Here is an 18,391-nt window from a genome sequence, read left to right on the forward strand (position 1 = left end):
AAAATAAGTCAACTTGTAGTTACCAATTATATAAGGAAAATCATGACTGGGGGCCTGATGTCTCATACTAATGGTTGAAATATATAGGAAATCATTTGAATATTGCTAACCTACCCTTAATATGTGTGATGTCAGAATATTGGACCTCATCATGGTCTTCCAATATATCAAATGGCTTTCAATTCCAAAGGGAGATGGGTGATGACTGGGAAGAGAAAAATTTCCTGCCTCACTTTTTCAAGAGGTCACCTGATCTTGTGTCTTGCCTTCCAGTAATATCTAAACATCACTGTGGACAGTGATACTTGTCTTCTTGAATACCTCTAGCAATGAAACCTACATATTAGCAAATTTTTAAAGGCAAAACAGCCAGAACAATCACAGTTAATTTTTAAGCCTAATTTTCTACTAAATGTGTGAGAGAGAGAGTGTGTGTGTGTGTGTGTGTGTGTGTGTGTGTGTGTGTGTGTGTGTATAAAAGGAAAAAGACAACTCAATATTCCCTTATTTGATCAACTTTTATGACAGGAAAGGAAATTCAATACAAACAAAACTCAGGTAGAGCAAAAAGAAACATTTTTTATTTTAAAATCAACCAGTGAGGTTAAAAGTCAGATAGGAGACTGAACTAGATACACCCTAATCATCTTGATGTCAAACCCAGACATTTCAGGTATGTAGAGTTCTGTCTTAACCAGCTATCTGTTGAAGAGATAGTTAATATTTTTATTATTCTTCTGGTATTTCTCAAGCTCTCTTTCTGACAATATGAACTTTTCCCCCAGGAGTTTAGAAATTATATTTCTAGCAACCTCAATTTCATTATTCTAAATCTATAACTAATTTATCACTTGGTTTAGTAGTAGACAATTTAAAATAGCAATGTCTAATGTCACTGTGCAGCATGTGATAACCAATATGATCGGCTAATACATTTTGAATTGACTGGTTCACTGATTAGCATTTATGAGCTATTATAAGCACTGGTATGTTTATGTAGGTTATTGTATTTAAGTGAAATGGTAATAGAGTTTCTGTTTCCCATTTAACAAATTTCTGCAAGAATCTGTAGTTTTTCAGAGATATGCCAATTTCATTTTTTCCTTCTGTGATTAGAGACTATACAAAATGCATACACACACACTTTAGGCATTAAAATCCTTGGCATTTATAGAAATGAAATAAGTTAAATCCGTCCTAAACATTAGCAGATTTTCTCTTCCCGGACGGCTAGTAAGGGTCTTTCATCCAGTCTCTGCTCCCAATACTCAAATTGTTCAGAACAACAATAGAAGCCTTGAATTAAAGTTCTAAATTCCAAGCCTTTACAGATACCCATGTTGAGAAGGAGCTCTGACAATTTAAATTTCATAGACATTTTATTGTTCAATACAAAGCTAATGGACATTTCAGAATTAATGTGACCTCAAAATCCAAGCCTACATAACTTGAAAGACTAACCATTACTGGTGTATATGTAGACAGCTGAATTTGATAATGTGAAGCAAATAAAAATTTCCCCTTTAACTCTCTGTGTTGTTGAACCAACTTGGTAAACTGGAAAATATTTACATCAAATGAGCATAGATGTGAAATGTGAATTGTACTAGATATTTCTATTTATCCTGAAAATTTATGCAGAGTCAATCTGAGGGCATGAGAATAGATCCTACAGAATTTTTAATAGGGAATCTTTATTTTTAGAAGCTTTATTAGGAGAAAAGGGGAAGGAAATTTGCCCAGTGCTTTCATGAAGGAAAAATACCGGGACTCTGGTCAAAATCACAGCTATTGAGATCTGGGTCTCAGAAGCCAACAGGGCTCAGAAACACAAATCCAACGTCGATAATTATAGACATTCCAACAACCCCATCTCTTCTCAAAGCCCTGCAATCACTCTGCCATAAGAAACATAAGGTTTTTTCTTGACAGATCAATGGAGTGTTCATGGAAAATAGGGCATACATAAAGAAATTAGACAAATTGTGACAGACTATAATAATCTATAATTGAGAAGACTTTTTCTTCCTTGTCTGAAGGAAGAAGAAAAAAGGAGAAATCACTGATAAGAGAAGACCTAACTTCTCCCTGTTAAAAGACCACAATGTGCTACACATGCCTAACTGCCCAATAGGATGTAGCAGAAAAAAGTACAATGAACTAGGAGTCAGATTTTAGCCTAGGTTTTGTTGTTCACAAGCTGTGAGATCATTGGCAAGTCACTTGACCTCTCCTACTAGACCTTAGTATTTCTAAAACAGAGGCTTTGGCCTGGATCTGGGGTCCCAAACTCAAATGCCTGAACGGGCCAGGCAGGCAATGTAAATCAGATCACATAAATGTATCTAGTGTAAGAAAAGCAATAGTCTGAGGAAGAAGGTTGTAGCAATTGATACCTTGCATTAGAATCACAGCAACGATAGGGAGTGGTAGGAAGTGAGGTAAACTGGAGAGCCTGAGAGAGCAGTCACCACTGGGAACATTTCTCCAAAAGATCATTACTTGGAGACAATACAGATCCCATTTTTCCATGCCTTCTAATTCTTCAAAAGAAACTGAATATTCAGATCTGTAGGCAAACTCTTCTTGACCTCTTCTAATGTTAGCAGCTAATTGGGATTATTTTACAACACTGAGCAGGCAGGACAACACACACCTTGGATTGGATCTGTCCTGCAGAGAGCCAGTTTGCAACATCTGGTTCAGATAATCTGCAAAACTCTACTGTGATATTAATAAAATCTATTTAGGATTATTTTTAAATTCTGGCCTTAGCTTCTGCCAATGCCATTTCTCTAATATCTGCTCCTTAGCTATACCCCAGCCTTTCCCACTCACTTGCAATCACTTTCCCACTTCTTGCAATGACTCTCTTTGATCCCACCATGACATTCTCTACTTCTTCAGCCAACCCTCATCCACCAACATTTAAGAAGATCCAGCCCTGCTGACCATTCATGATCTTCTGGCCATGGCCTCTCACTCCTGTAACCTAACCATACCTCTCCATCAAACCCTACCCAACTTTGTTAGGTTTTAAAACACAGTCAATCTATGCCTTGACTATGTTCCATATTCATCTCTGATAGTATGTGATTTTAGAGAGGGCAACTTACTCTTATGTAGGAACATTTCCAGACAAGTGAAAATGGAATGGTTAGGTATCTTAGTCCATTCAGGCTGCTATAACAAAAATACTATAAACAACAGAAGTTCCTTTCTCTCACAGTTCTGGAGGCTAGAAGTTCAAGATTAGGGAGCCAGCATAGTCACTTCTGCAGACTTCAGGGTGAGGGCCCTCGTGCAGATTGCAGATTTCTCACTGTAGCCCCACATGGCAGGAAGGGAGAGCTGGCTCTCGGAGGTCTGTTTTTAAAGGGCATGAACTGTCTTTATGAGGGCTCCACCCTCATGACCTAAGCACTTCCCAAAGGCCCCATCTCCTCCTAATACCATCACATTGGCATTAGGATTTCAATGTATCAGTTTTGGAGGAACAAACATTCAGACTAAGGCAGTAGGCTTATATTGCTGGCATCTTCAGATAACAGCTTTACTTTCTGTTTAATCTGAATATGTACTCTTCTAATAAGCAGATCAGCAATAAACTCAATCTGGTTGCAGAAGGTATTTTTCAGAGTTTTGAACAACAGCAAAGCCTAATTCTTTGGGGATAATTAATATTTTAAATGAAGCATTGTTACATCACTCCTGACAATTTCACAATATCACATTTGCCAGCAAGGTTGACCTCTTAAAACATATTAGTTCAGCCACTGCTTTACCAATAAAATGTTAACCACTGAAAGACCAGGACCACTCCTTTAAACTCTATAAATGGAAGGAGCATTCTTCTTTATTGTTGTTATATACAGATGTAACTTGATGAAATTTGGCTTTGAAATTGAACTCCAGTTTGGAAAAGACATTATTGCAAAGAGGTGGAAAGCACAGCCTTGGTGCCAAATATGAATCCCTTTTACCTTGGGCAAGTCATCTATTTTTTCTGAGCCTTGGTGTCCTCTTCTGAAAAATGATTGTGGTAATTATAATATCTATGTCATAAGACTGATGTGAGAATCAAAGGTGATTATGCTTTTTTCACAGAGTTCTCATATAGGAAGCATTGTATGAAGGCTCCAAGATATAATCTGATGTCAGCCAGGCCTAACTGAAAGTAGGCTATATTAGGAAAAATATAGTCCTAATATATTATGTTAGGGGAAAAAATGTGTATAGAGGGATGAGACCCAGTAAATCATAGGGAAGAAGTAGCTATAGGCAGGATTTTCACTTCCAAGTTACTAGAGAGATTCCTCTTCCTTAGAAGCAAAGCCCTCCAGGCTCACTACCTTGCTCTCAGTCCTGTGAAAGCTCCAAACCCCTCCCCACCATATGCCCCTTTACCTGCTAATCCTTCTACCTGCAACTCAGTCCTGACTTTGTCCCCTATCACCTTAGCTGGATGATTTTCTACCTTTCCTTCAAATCTCATCTTACATAAACTTGCCTGAAGGTTATCTTCCCTGGCTTCCCAGTCATAGGCCCTTCTATTACATTTTCTCATAGCACTCATCAATTTTTTCTTCACTGAAGTTATCAATGTCATTATATATATTTTATGAGGTTAAAAAGCATCTGTCTCTCCCTTTAAATTGTAAACTCCACGATGGCAGGGACTGTGTCTATAGTCCCAGCACCTAAAAGAGTGCCTGACACAATTCTCTTATTCAGTTTTCATGGAGTGAATGAAAGAATGCCAGTGTAAGACTTAATTTAAAAATATCCCTAGAAGAGGTAAATAACTTGACTTAAGTTTCCATGAAGATCTAAATAACTGTTGTTCATTCTCTACTGAAAGCAAATTAGGATGGGTGGGGAGAGAACAAAGGACAGGGGGTGACTGAGTGGAGGAAAAGGTGAAGACAGGGGAAGCAGAAGCTAAACACAATAAAAGTGTGGCCTCTGTCCCACCAGCCCAGTGTCACCAGCCTGCTCTGACTGACTGAGCCTCTAAGATGGGCTGCCATCTCACAGGGAGTCATCCTTTCATTTGTAAATTTATTTCAGGTGAGCACACAAAGCAGACAGTAAAGTCTGGGAGTTCAAGATCTTAAGATTTGTTTTCCTGAAACTGTCAGCTAAATGGCTCCACTTTTCTCTTCCAAAGCTTATAAACTGACAAGAATGACAAGCTTGCTGCCTTCCATCTTTGAAATGCACATATCTAGCTGGGGTAAGTGTACTGAATATGTTTGTGCAGGTGACATATTCTTTTTTTTAACCTGAAATAAGTAGACATCAGCAAGTTCATATAGGTGGACTTCTCTCCCTAAACCCCAAGCATACAGTGGACCTTCCTGGCATAGTGATCACCAGCTCAGTCACTCAAAGATGAAGTGTGAGGATGAGGTATACAGCATCCTCTGCCAGGATTCCTCCTTGCAAAAAGCTGATTGCTTTCTCATAGAGGGGTTGATGTTTGCAAATTTTTAAAGCCTGGCATTCTAAGTTTTAGAAAAACATTCTTGTTATAGAAGTGGACTATTATTAAAAAGTGAAACTACCAACTGCTGAGAGAGATAGTGATGGAGATGTGTACTATGTCCCAGGCTCTTTATATATGCCATTTCATTTAATCTCCAAAACTGCCATAGAGACAGATATCATTATTCCCATTTTGAAGATAGAAAATATAAAGTGCATATAGGCCTTCTACCAATGTCACATGGTCAGTTAGTAGTGAAGCCAGCATTCAAACCCAAGAGCTTTTCATTGTATCACTCCTCCTTAGATGTACGCACAATGGAGCTTTACACCTATAAAAGTGGAAACAGTGTCAATCATGCCACCAGGTACTTTTCTAACGCATTTTTGTTCCTCTCCTCTCACAGCAATATTCAATTTGGAATTTTACCAAAATTTTCTTTCCATTTTAACCCAACTGCAAATGTAGAGAGAGGGAACATCAAAGTATTAAGGAAAACAGAACAGAAAGATCCTTTGGGATGAAGACTGTATGTTATTCATCTTAGTATATCCTCAATGCTAAGCATAAATCTTGACTCATGATAGAGGTTCAGCAAGGTTTGAGTGAGGAAGAAAGCTGATCAAGTACTTCCTTCTTGGTTCACAAACTCTGTGGGAGTATCCTGGGTGTCATCTGAAACTGACCCCCATACAGGGAGGGCAGGGAGAGACTGAGGAAAGAGGCAGTCCACTCCAGATTGGTAGGTGGAAGGTTTAATAAACAAGGGAATTCATATACAAGGCTTGTCTTGAGTGGCACAAAAACAGTAGATCTCTGCACCTGCCTGCCAAAGCTTAAAAGTTTATACAGAACCCTTAACTGGATTGGTTCACATATACTATCCAGATGGTCTCAACACCACATCAGTATCTCAAGGCTATGTCCTTGAGGCAGCCTTGGGGAGCAGGGAAGGAAAGCAGAAGCCACATTCCAAGGACAGGGGAGAGGATGAGGAACCTCTGATTGCCAGGATCCAGTTCATAGGTCAACTGGTGGTCACATCTTCGTGATTATGCCCCCCCAAATTCCTTTAGTAGTGAAAACACTTAGTAGACTAAGCACTTAGCATAGTCTAAGATTTGCTGACAGAGATCTCATTGCACAGCTGGAAGTATAAACCACATCCACCCAGGGACAATTGGATCATGACTCCCACAGAAACTAATAATGACCATAAAATCAGTGCCCATGTCAGAAAACTCAGGGAATGGCAAAGGCATACTTCTCTTTCCTAACTTCTTAGGAAGATAAAACACCATTCTTTGATGCCCTAGGCAGGCATTTATTAAATAGTTATTAGCAGCAGGAACTATGCTACTCACTGGAAATACAAAGATGAATGAACCCAGAATGCTACTCGCTGAGTGCTCTCAACCTAGTGGGAAAGACAGACCCATAGGTATTATTTTTTATAGGACATATAACAAAGTGTAATGGTAAATATAAACAAGTTTTTTCAGAAACTCAGAAGTAGAGCACCTGACCAACCTGGCAGCATGAGAGAAGACTTCCTGGAGGAGCTGACACCCAAACCGAGTTTAGATTATAGGGTTTAGCTAGGAAATACATAGATTTGGAAGTGGTCATTGTACAGATAGGAGATGAAATGCTGAAAGTAGATGAGAACTAAAATGTAGAATTTATACAGTGGGATTAATTTTGATATTAGGATATAACTCTAGAGAGTATCAACATTTGGAGGCTGGACAGGTCAAAAAGGGACCATTAAGAAGACAAAGGAGGAGCAGCCAGAGGTAAGAGAATTAAAAGAGAATACTACCACTTGAGTGTTTATCACAGCTTTATTTGTAGTAGCCAAACTACTAAAACTAAAAACAACTCAAGTGTCCAACAGCTCATAAATGGGTAAACAAACCATGGTACATCCATACAATGGAACACTACTCAGTAATAAAAAGGAATGAACTACTGATACCCCACACAAAAAGATGAATCTCAAAAACACCATGCTAAGTGAAAGAAGCCAGACACAAAAGAGTAAATGCTTTTCCATTTCTTTTATATCAAATATTTTAAAGGACAAAACTGATCTACAGTGATCTATATAAGCAGATCAGATGCTGCCTGGGGCTGGGGAGGGTAATAGGATTGACTGAAAGGGGGTAAAAGGAAACTTATGGGATGAAGGAAATGTTCAGTATCTTGATTGTGGTGATACTAACAGGAGTGTGCACATTCGTCACTTAGTGTAATAGTACACTTAAAATGTGGGCATTTTACTATAAATAACTGTATCTCAATAAAGTTTATTTTTAAAAGCCTGTAGTCTCAGAGAAGCCAAGAGAGTATTATATCACAATAGAGTTATTAAAAGTATAGCTTCACAGAAGCCAAGGGATTTGACATTTCAGGATGGGGAGTCTGATCAACAGCGTTAAATGCAGGATTGATATCTAACAAGATACAAACCAGAGAAGACCAATACCCATTGGTATTTAGAAGATAACTAGTAATATAAGTAAGAGTTATTTGATTAAACATGGAAGTAAAAGCTAGACTTTCGTCAGTTGAAAAGTGAATGTGAAGTTAGAAAATAGAAATACTGAATGTATATTACCCCTCTGAAAAATTCAGATAGAAAAGGGAATAGTAGCTACAGAGAACAAGGAAGGGTTGGGTAATGTTTGTTTTGGACTATAAATATAGTAAAGAAATAAATTTTAGTATATAATTAAGAAAATTTAGTATATTTATAGGCTGAGAGGAAGGAATCAGTTGAGAGGCTAGAAAATGAGAGGGTTGCAGGGGAGGTAGGGAGGAGTGAAGATAAGGGTAAATGTGGAGAGATTTGCCTTGAACAGGAGACTTTCAAGACTAAAGAAAAGGATATGAAGAGGGCTGTAGGTATCGATCAGTTTGTAGGTAAGAGGACTAGAATTTGAGGGAAGCCATCCTGATTCCCTCTGTCACCTGCTGAAAAGGTGTGAATGAAAGTTTAAATAGGGAATTGAGAAAGTGACAATTTGGGGAATCCATGGAGGAAATTGGAAAGAGTTGACTTAGATCAAGTAAAAGGACTGAAGGACAATACTGAAAGCCCAGCTGGAGTTGCTTATTACACATTTGCAATCTTCCCAATATCCCAATATCATGAGTTGAATTTTTGGTTTGGCAAGAAAAGGAAATACATGGCATACAGATTGTAAAGAAAGAAATAAAATGTTCCCTATTTATAGATGACAAGGAATCTACACACACACACACACACACACACACACACACACACAATAAGAACAAAGTTCTGAGAACTAAGAAGTTCAGTTAGTCCACAAGATATACCATCAACTCACACAAATCAACTGAATTACTATATACTAACACGGAACATGTGGAAACTTAAATTAACAACACCATTTATAATCACTCCAAAGAAAATGACATAATTAGATATACATTTAATAAAATGTATCTCTAGGTAGGATCTCTAGGCTGAAAATTACAAAATGCTGATGAATGAAGATCAAAAGAAAAGGAGAGGCATACTATGTTCATGGATTGGAAGACTCAATACAGTCGGTTTCTAATGCAATCCCTATCAAAATCCCAGTATGTATTTTGTAAACATAGACAAGGATTATTCTGAAATTTATATGGAAAGGCATAGTCCCTAGAATAGCTAAAACAATCCTGAAAAAAGAAGAACCAAGTAGGATATGAGAGCCTAAAATGTATGTGAATTTTACTGCACTCAAAACAGTATGCTATTTGTTGAGGGATAGACATAGATCAACTGAACAGAATACAGAACCCAGAAATAGACTTACACAAATATGTCCAACTGATTTTTAACAAAGGGGCAAAATCAATTTAATGAAGGGGAGACAGCTTTTTCAACAAATGTTTCTGGAGTAACTGGACGTCCAGTGTACAAAAAGAAGAACCTTGCCCTTAAACTACACTTTAAATACAAATTATGAAATTACCTCAAAATAGATCACGGACCTAAATGCAAAACATAACACTATAAAACTTTAGGAAAAAAAGGAGAAAATTGTTAGTCTCTAGGTGTAGGCAAGAGAGTTTAGACTTGAAACTCAAAGCACCAGTCATAAGAGAAAAAAATGATAAAATTATCAAAGTTAAAAACTCTTCCTCTGTGAACAACCCTGTCAAGAGAATGCAAATATAATCAACAAAGTGAGAGAAATATTTGCAACCACATATCCAACAAAGGGATTTGTACCTAGAATACATAAAGAACTCTTTAAGTTCAACAAAAAATAATCCAATTAGAAAATGGGCTAAAGATAAACATAGGCAGTTCACATAAGAGGACATAAAGATGGCAAATAAGCATATGAAAAGATGTTCAACATCATTAGCCCTTAAGAAAATGCAAATTAAAGCCACAATGAGATATCACTATACACCTATCACAATGGCTAAAATAAACAGTCAAAACAACAAATACTGAGAAGGGTGTGTAGAAGTTGCATCACTGACACATTGTTGGTGAGAAAATAAAATGGTGCAGCTGCTCTGGGAAAGAGTTTGACAAATTCTTATAAAATCAACCAGCTTATGACTCAGCCACTGCAGTCTTGGGCATTCATCCCAGAGAAATGAGAACCATGTCGACACAAAAACCCATATAAAATGTTCAAACAACTTTATTTGTAACAGCCAAAAATTGGAAACAGTTCAGGTGTCCCTCAAAGAGTGAATGGTTAACAAAATGTATAGGCCTGCCATGGAAAACTACTCAGCAGCACAAAGGAGCAAAGGAGCAAACTTGATACACTCAACAACTTGGATGGATCTCCAGGGAATTACGCTGAGTATAAAAAGCCAATGCCAAAAGATACATAATCTATGATTCCATTTATATAGTATTCTAGAACTGAGAAAATTACAGAAATACTGAACAGATTATTCATTGCCAGATGTTAGGGACAGGAAATACAGGGGATGATTAGTGTGGCTGTAAAAGGCCAACATGAGGAACCACGTGGTAATGGAACTGTTCTATGTCTTGACTGTCTGTAATGCTGGATACACAAACCTCGGCATATGATAAATTACATCAAACATACACACATACACACAAATGAGCACAAATAAAACTGGGAAATCTGAGTAAGATTGGTGATTTGCACCATGCCAATATCTTGGTTGTAATATTATACTATAGTTTTGCAGGACATTACCATTGGGAAGAACTGGGTGTAGGCTACATTGGAACTCTGCTGTTTCTCACAAGTGCATGTGAGTCTCCGATTATAGAAGATTAAAAGTTTAAAAAACAAACATCTTAATAAACAAGAAAATAAATATTTAAAAAGCTATTTTAACAAGGAGATGCCATTTCATATCCAACAACCTTATTTTTGAAATGTTTAGAAGCTTGTGACATATTTGTGAAACTGTAGGTTCACCACAAATAACTCTAGGGAAACAATAATAAAAACTAAGATACATTGTTTTTATGGTCAAAACCAGTCTATAACCAGTAATACTGAAGTACCTGGTACCCAAGAACAAGGGATGAGGGTGGGATGGCATTTTGGACTACTGAGACCTGATAGAGAAGAGAGTTGGGCCACTTAAACATGATTTTCCTGGATGAAATCTTATTTTAATTACCCTTGGATATGAATACACAGAATAAGCAACAATGCATTGGGATGTTTCTAGTAAAAATCTTGTACGGTAATGTCTACTCTAAGACATTCCTACCAACAAACATACCATCTCTTACATCCATATTGCACTTTATGAGACTAGTCCACAGCTTATGAAACAAAAATACTTTCAGAGTGTATGATTTTAAGACTGCTCACTTGACAGAGACAAATGGTAATCTTCAGTAAATATTAGAAGGAAGAACGATCTCAAATATTTAATTTCCCCAAGTCCTGACTCTGACCTGTATGAAAATTATACAGTCCTCCCAACCCAGTCATTCTCAGCCACCTCATATAAGTGGCACAGATGGTCTCTCAGGTAGCTAATCCAGCACTATTAACAGTTTCCTCCGTTAATGATTGGTCTTGATGAAAAGCACACAACTAGATCTCTTCACGGATGAGGGGCAGAAACCCTGGAGTACTTCTTTGCTTCCCTTTTATCAGGGTGGAGGACGTTTTCTGTGGTAGCAGTTGTCTGGGGAAGCTCACTGGGCTTGAAGATCTGGTTTGATTTGAATAATTTATTAATAGTACGAAAAAACTCATTAAATTTGCGTGTGATTCTAAAGCTAGAGCTCCTACAGGGACCCAGAAGGAAGAGAAGTGTACAAGCAAACATTTCAAAGGATTCTGAGTCTGAATTTCCCCAGTCTCAACTTCCCTCCAATATGTACAAGCATGCTCTCTCTTCTCTCATCTTCTCACTCTGACTTTTCATTTGTTTCTCTCTCTCTCTTTTCTCACACACACACACACACACACACACACACACACACACACACACACACAATGACCACTGCCCTTAACCACCATCACTACCACTAATCAGAGCTCATACTCCTGGAATTAGACTCAGATTAAATCTGAGGATCCAATCTCTTCTACTTCAGGCTCAGTAGTCCAAAAAGCCAACCCACCATCATCTCGTTGTCAGGTACCAGGTATCTCAGTATACTGGTTATAGACTGGGAGTGTTTAAGCCTTGGAGCAAGACAGGACTGGGTTCAGATCCTATCTCAGTCACTAAAACCTGAGAGCCACCCATACTCATCTATTTATACTCTTACATTCTCCTCTCATGTTCTTCTTCTTCATAATCTTCCAGCAGAACTATAAACTGTGATAGGTACAAGGAACCTTAGAAATCCTACCCTCTCAGTATATAGAAGAGGAAACTAAAGAAAGGATATGGGTGGCTTGTCCATGGGCACTTGGTTATTGGCACAGTCAGGACTAGAATCCAGGCAGCAAGTTATAAAGTATGAGGGATAATAAAGGAAAAAATACGCAGGGCTTTTCTCTTAAGGCTTAACTCTAAAGTCTGTTTGTAGGCCCACAGTGACTTGCCCCTGTTCCATTATTTGCTCTGTCCCCAAGACCCATGATGGTTAACTGCGATTCAGAATGCATTACTGGGAACTGAGTGTGTAGGTGGTGGTACCGGAGGTTTGGAAGAGTTGATGCTGTCTTTTAAATCCCTTAGTCCTCAAACCTATCTGAATTTGACGTGTTTTTTTTGAAGCAGAGTAGAAATTTTATTTAGCATTACACAATTAAAAAGAAAGTGCACACTGAAAATACAAGACACTCTTTTTTTTTTAATTTTTTAATTTTTTTAAATTTTTTTATTGAAGGGTAGTTGACACACAGTATTACATTAGTTTCAGGTGTACAACACAGTGATTCAACATTTATATACATGATAATTCTAGGTACCAGCTATCACCATACCAAGTTGTTACAATATTTTGACTATATTCCTTATGCTATACATTACATCCCGGTTACTTATTTATTTTACCATTGGAAGCGTGTACTTTTTTTGTGTGTGTGAGGGCATCTCTCATATTTATTGATCAAATGGTTGTTAACAACAATAAAATTCTGCATAGGGGGGTCAATGCTCAATGCACAATCATTAATCCACACCAAGCCTAATTTTCGTCAGTCTCCAATCTTTTGAACCTTAACAAATAAGTTCTTACATGGACTACAAATTCTTACATAGTGAATAAGTTACATGGTGAACATTACAGGGGCAGTCATCACAGAAGCTTTCCGTTTTGCTCATGCACTATGAACTATAAACAGTCAGTTCAAATATGAATATTCATTTGATTTTTATACTTGATTTATATGTGGATACCACATTTCTCTCTTTATTATTATTATTAATAAAATGCTGAAGTGGTAGGTAGATACAAGATAAAGGTAGAAAACATAGTTTAGTGTTGTAAGAGAGCAAATGTAGATGATCAGGTGTGTGCCTGTAGACTATGTGTTAATCCAAGCTAGACACGGGCAATAAAACATCCACGTATGCGGAAGATTTCTCTCAGAACGGGGGGGGGAGGTTCTAAGCCTCACCTCTGTTGATCCCCACTTTCTCACCTGATGGGCCCCCTGCGACTGTGCCTGTCTTAGGTTGTTCCTCCCTTGAGGAATCTTACCCGTCTCTGGCTAACCAGTCATCTTCCGAAGCCATACAGGGAAATGTAAAGTTGGTAAGTGAGAGAGAAGCCTTATTGTTTGAAATGGTTAGCTTTTTACTTCTTTGCATATTTATGCCCTGTGGCTCCTATGCCCAGTATTTGTCTTGAGGTGTCTTTAGAACTTGGAAGAATTATAATACTCAGTAAATTCGATATGTGGCACGAATTCTATTTAAGGGTTGTAATTAGGAAGGAAGGAGGAAAGCTATAGAAGTAGCAGGCGGAAGAAAACCTGGGGAGATTGATTATTTCTTTGACATATCTTCTTGTAGAGTAACTTCAGCATGTATAGTTTTTAAACTACTAAGTAAATTGTGCACACACATTAACATAATAGGAGTAGAGTTACATAACCAGAGCATACCTGTAATTACCAGCCATCTCCAGTGAAACCAAGAAAACCAGTTAGGCACCTTAGGCATTTGTGAAAACTTATCTATGATATGGTGGATAATGTCCAACTGAACTTGAACAGTCTGAGAGAATTCAGATAAATTAAAACAACCCATTCCTGGGGACTGTTCACATCCCATATGTTCTTTTAACAGTAAATAGTCTGTAGTTGTAAGATTTTGGAGTGCTACAATTTGCACTTCTCCTAATTCTAGGTTGAGTTCCAACAGTATAGATCCAGTCAAATTTGTTGTTTTACTGTATGCACAGGCCAGCTTAGATATCTCCTTCTTCATTCCCATGGCAAGTCCAGGAACTGGTGGGATGAGTGCATCTACACCTGTAGCAGTGCATCGATCTTTGTTGGGGTTTTTTTGATGACCATCTTCTGGCATGAGTCTTCCCGACAGTGCTGATGTTGGAAGTTCTTTTTCATATCGTATCTTAGTTCATTTTCGGGGTAGCCAAATTAGGCTTTGATCCTCTGTATAAACACAAACAGACCCTTTGCCTACACTTTTATATGCCCTTTATATCATTGTGTAGAGCTCATTGGAGGTCACCACACAGGAACTGCTTTTTTTTTTAACATTAATCTACACTTACATGATGAATACTTTGTTTACTAGGCTCACCCCTATACGAGGTACCATCTATATACCCCTTTACAGTCACTGTCCATCAGCGTAGCAAAATGTTGTAGAATCACTACTTGTCTTCTCTGTGCTGTACAGGCCTCCCCTTTCTCCCACTCCCCTATAGATGCTAATCTTAAAACCCCCCTTTTTTCCCCCCCTTATCCCTCCCTACCCACCCATCCTCCACAGTCCCTTTCCCTTTGGTACCTGTTAGTCCATTTTTGAGTTCTGTGATTCTGCTGCTGTTTTGTTCCTTCAGTTTTCACTTTGTTCTTATACTCCACAGATGAGTGAGATCATTTGGTATTTCTCTTTCTCTGCTTGGCTTGTTTCACTGAGCATAATACCTTCCAGCTCCATCCATGTTGCTGCAAATGGTAGGATTTGCCCTTTTCTTATGGCTGAGTAGTATTCCATTGTGTATATGTACCACTTCTTCTTTATCCATTCATCTATTGATGGACATTTAGGTTGCTTCCAATTCTTGGCTATTGTAAATAGTGCTGCGATAAACATAGGGGTGCACTGGTCTTTCTCATACTTGATTGCTGCATTCTTAGGGTAAATTCCTAGGAGTGCAATTCCTGGGTCAAATGGTATGTTTGTTTTGAGCATTTTGATGTACCTCCATACTGCTTTCCACAATGGTTGCACTAATTTACATTCCCACCAGCAGTGTAGGAGGGTTCCCCTTACTCCACAGCCTCGCCAACATTTGTTCTCTGTCTTTTGGATGGCAGCCATACTTACTGGTGTGAGGTGATACCTCTTTGTAGTTTTAATTTGCATTTCTCTGATAATTAGCGATGTGGTGCATCTTTTCATGTGTCTGTTGGCCATCTGTATTTCTTTTTTGGAGAACCGTCTGTTCAGTTCCTCTCCCCATTTTTTACTTGGGTTATTTGTTTTTTGTTTGTTGAGGCATGTGAGCTCTTTATATATTCTGGACGTCAAGCCTTTATTGGATGTGTCATTTTCCAATATATTCTCCCATACTGTAGGGTTCCTTTTTGCTCTATTGATGGTGTCTTTTGCTGTACAGAAGCTTTTCAGCTTAATATAGCCCCACTCGTTCATTTTTGATGTTGTTTTCCTTGCCCGGGGAGATATGTTCAAGAAGAGGTCACTCATGTTTATGTCTAAGAGGTTTTTGCCTATATTTTCTTCCAAGAGTTTAATGGTTTCGTGACTTACATTTAGGTCTTTGATACATTTTGAGTTTACTTTTGTATATGGGGTTAGACAATGGTCCAGTTTCATTCTCCTACATGTAGCTGTCCAGTTTTGACAGCACCATCTGTTGAAGAGACTGTCATTTCGCGATTGTATGTCCATGGCTCCTTTGTCAAATATTAATTGACCATATATGTCTGGCTTAATGTCTGGATTGTCTAGTCTGTTCCATGGTCTGTGGCTCTGCTCTTGAGCCAGTACCAAATTGTCTTGATTACTATGGCTTTATAGTAGAACTTGAAGTTGGGGAGTGAGATCCCCCCCTACTTTATTCTTCTTTCTCAGGATTGCTTTGGCTATTTGGGGTCTTTGGTGGTTCCATATGAATTTTTGAATTATTTGTTCCAGTTCATTGAAGAATGCTCCTGGTAGTTTCATAGGGATTACATCAAATCTTTATATTGCTTTGGGCAGGATGGCCATTCTGACGATATTTACTCTTCCTAGCCATGAGCATGGGATGCGTTTCCCTCTGTTAGTGTCCCCTTTAATTTCTCTTAAGAGTGACTTGTAGTTTGCAGAGTATAAGTCTTTCACTTCTTTGGTTAGGTTTATTCCTAGGTATTTTATTTTTTTTGATGCAATTGTGAATGGAGTTGTTTTCCTGATTTCTCTTTCTGTTGGTGTATAGGAAAGCTACAGATTTCTGTGTGTTGATTTTGTATCCTGCAACTTTGCTGTATTCCGATATCAGTTCTAGTAGTTTTGGGGTGGAGTCTTTAGGGTTTCTTATGTACAGTATCATGTCATCTGCAAATAGTGACAGTTTAACTTCTTCTTTACCAATCTGTATTCCTTGTATTTTTTTGTTTAGACTGATTGCCGTGGCTAGGACAACCAGTACTATGTTAAATAACAGTGCGGAGAGTGGGCATCCCTGTCTAGTTCCTGATCTCAGAGGAAAAAGCTTTCAGCCTCTTGCTGTTCAATATAATGTTGGCTGTGGGTTTTTTATAGATGGCCTTTAATATTTTGAGGTACTTTCCCTCTATTCCCATTTTGCTGAGAGTTTTTATCGTGAATGGATGTTGAACTTTGTCAAATGCTTTCTCAGCATCTATGGAGATGATCATGTCGTTTTTGTCTTTCTTTCTGTTGATGTGGTGAATGATGTTGATGGACTTTCGAATGTTGTGCCATCCTTGCATCCCTGGGATGAATCCCACTTGGTCATGGTGTACGATCCTTTTGATGTATTTTTGAATTCGGTTTGCTAAAATTTTGTTGAGTATTTTTGCATCTACGTTCATCAGGGATATTGGTCTGTAGTTTTCTTTTTTGGTGAGGTCTTTGGCTGGTTTTGGTATTAGGGTGATGTTAGCTTCATAGAATGAGTTTGGGAGTATCCCCTCCTCTTCTATTTTTTGGAAACTTTAAGGAGAATGGGTATTATGTCTTCCCTGTATGTCTGATAAAATTCCGAGGTAAATCCATCTGGCCCGGGGGTTTTGTTCTTTGGTAGTTTTTTGATTACCGCTTCAATTTCGTTGCTGGTAATTGGTCTGTTTAGATTTTCTGTTTCTTTCTGGGTCAGTCTTGGAAGGTTGTATTTTTCTAGGTAGTTCTCCATTTCTCCTAGGTTTCCCAGCTTGTTTCCATATAGGTTTTCATAGTACTCTCTAATAATTCTTTGTATTTCAGTGGGGTCCGTCGTGATTTTTCCTTTCTCGTTTCTGATACTGTTGATTTGTGTTGACTCTCTTTTCCTCTTAATAAGTCTGGTTAGAGGCTTATCTATTTTGTTTATTTTCTCAAAGAACCAGCTCTTGGTTTCATTGATTTTTGCTATTGTTTTATTCTTCTCAATTTTATTTATTTCTTCTCTGATCTTTATTATGTCCCTCCTTCTACTGACCTTAGGCATCATTTGTTCTTCTTTTTCCAATTTCTATAATTGTGACATTAGACCATTCATTTGGGCTTGTTCTTCCTTTTTTAAATATGCTTGGATTGCTACATACTTTCCTCTTAAGACTGCTTTTGCTGTGTCCCACAGAAGTTGGGGCTTAGTGTTGTTGTCGTTTGTTTCCATATATTGCTGGATCTCCATTTTGATTTGGTCATTGATCCATTGATTATTTAGGAGCGTGTTGTTTAGCCTCCGTGTGTTTGTGAGCCTTTTTTTGCTTTCTTTGTACAGTTTATTTCTAGTTTTATGCCTTTGTGGTCTGAAAAGTTGGCTGGTAGGATTTCAATCTTTTGGAATTTACTGAGGCTCTTTTTGTGGCCTAGTATTTGGTCTATTCTGGCGAATGTTCCATGTGCACTTGAGAAGAATGTGTATCCTGTTGCTTTTGGATGTATAGTTCTATAGATGTCTATTAGGTCCAGCTGTTCTAGTGTGTTTTTCAGTGCCTCTGTGTCCTTACTTATTTTCTGTCTGGTGGATCTGTCCTTTGGAGTGAGTGGTGTGTTGAAGTCTCCTAGAATGAATGCATTGCATTCTATTTCCTCCTT

General features: G+C 38.1%; 1 long non-coding RNA gene across 1 annotated transcript in view; it reads right to left on the reverse strand.

The window, feature by feature from the left end:
• Positions 1-487: 487 nt before the first annotated feature.
• LOC118929467 (uncharacterized) overlaps positions 488-18,391 on the reverse strand; it is a 64,563-nt gene continuing 46,659 nt past the window's right edge. Inside the window, exon 3 of the long non-coding RNA XR_005031582.2 lies at positions 488-702. This is a non-coding gene — a long non-coding RNA (uncharacterized LOC118929467). The remainder of the gene's footprint in view (positions 703-18,391) is intronic.

The sequence above is a fragment of the Manis pentadactyla genome, chromosome X, assembly GCF_030020395.1.
Source record: "Manis pentadactyla isolate mManPen7 chromosome X, mManPen7.hap1, whole genome shotgun sequence".
NCBI lineage: Eukaryota > Metazoa > Chordata > Mammalia > Pholidota > Manidae > Manis > Manis pentadactyla.